This window comes from Poecilia latipinna, unplaced genomic scaffold, assembly GCF_001443285.1.
Source record: "Poecilia latipinna isolate Pla-1442-1.1 unplaced genomic scaffold, P_latipinna-1.0 Scaffold2464, whole genome shotgun sequence".
Lineage (NCBI taxonomy): Eukaryota > Metazoa > Chordata > Actinopteri > Cyprinodontiformes > Poeciliidae > Poecilia > Poecilia latipinna.
The window spans coordinates 87,868-88,716 of NW_015115080.1; the positions used below are offsets into that span (position 1 = coordinate 87,868).

The following is an 849-nucleotide window of genomic DNA, read 5'->3' on the forward strand; positions in this document are numbered from 1 at the left end:
GTGACATTTAGAGAAAGTGTGATTTCAACAAGTGCAAGGTACTGTGGCTTAGTTGGTCAAAGTCCCTGTCTCGTAAACAGAAAATCCAGGGTTCAAATCCCAGCAGTACCTGTGAAAGATGCGGCCTTATGACGTCATACTGTTATTTGTATTATTTGCATTCAGTTTTAGAGTATATCATGACGTTTAGAGAAATGTTAATTCAACAATTGCAAGGTACTGTGACTTAGTTGGTCAAAGTGCCTGTCTTGTAAACAGGAGATCCTGGGTTCAAATCCCAGCAGTACCTTTGAAAGATGTGGCCTTATGACATCATACTGCTATTTGTATTATTTGCGTTCAGTTTTGGAGTATATTGTGACATTTAGAGAAAGTGTGATTTCAACAACTGCAAGGTACTGTGGCTTAGTTGGTCAAAGTCCCTGTCTCGTAAACAGGAAATCTAGGGTTCAAATCCCAGCAGTACCTGTGAAAGATGCGGCCTTATGACGTCATACTGTTATTTGTATTATTTGCATTCAGTTTTAGAGTATATCATGATATTTAAAGAAATGTGAATTCAACAATTGCAAGGTACTGTGACTTAGTTGGTCAAAGTACCTGTCTAGTAAACAGGAGATCCTGGGTTCAAATCCCAGCATTACCTGTGAATGATGAGGCCTTATGACATCATACTGCTATTTGTATTATTTGCGTTCAGTTTTGGAGTATATCGTGACATTTAGAGAAAGTGTGAATTAAAAAACTTCAAGGTACTGTGGCTTAGTTGGTCAAAGTGCCTGTCTAGTAAACCAGAGATTCTGGGTTCAAATCCCAGCAGTACCTTGTGAAGAAGTGGCTTTATGATGT

The 849-nt window shown here is 38.6% G+C and overlaps 5 non-coding genes across 5 annotated transcripts; all 5 read left to right on the forward strand.

Moving 5' to 3' along the window:
• The first annotated feature begins 37 nt into the window (after positions 1-37).
• On the forward strand, positions 38-111 carry trnat-cgu (transfer RNA threonine (anticodon CGU)). The gene has a single exon. It is a non-coding gene; the product is annotated as a tRNA-Thr (tRNA).
• A 104-nt stretch (positions 112-215) lies between these two features.
• On the forward strand, positions 216-289 carry trnat-ugu (transfer RNA threonine (anticodon UGU)). The gene has a single exon. It is a non-coding gene; the product is annotated as a tRNA-Thr (tRNA).
• A 105-nt stretch (positions 290-394) lies between these two features.
• On the forward strand, positions 395-468 carry trnat-cgu (transfer RNA threonine (anticodon CGU)). Its single transcript has one exon. It is a non-coding gene; the product is annotated as a tRNA-Thr (tRNA).
• A 104-nt stretch (positions 469-572) lies between these two features.
• trnat-agu (transfer RNA threonine (anticodon AGU)) lies at positions 573-646 on the forward strand. The gene has a single exon. It is a non-coding gene; the product is annotated as a tRNA-Thr (tRNA).
• A 105-nt stretch (positions 647-751) lies between these two features.
• Positions 752-825, forward strand: trnat-agu (transfer RNA threonine (anticodon AGU)). The gene has a single exon. It is a non-coding gene; the product is annotated as a tRNA-Thr (tRNA).
• The last annotated feature ends 24 nt before the right edge of the window (positions 826-849 follow it).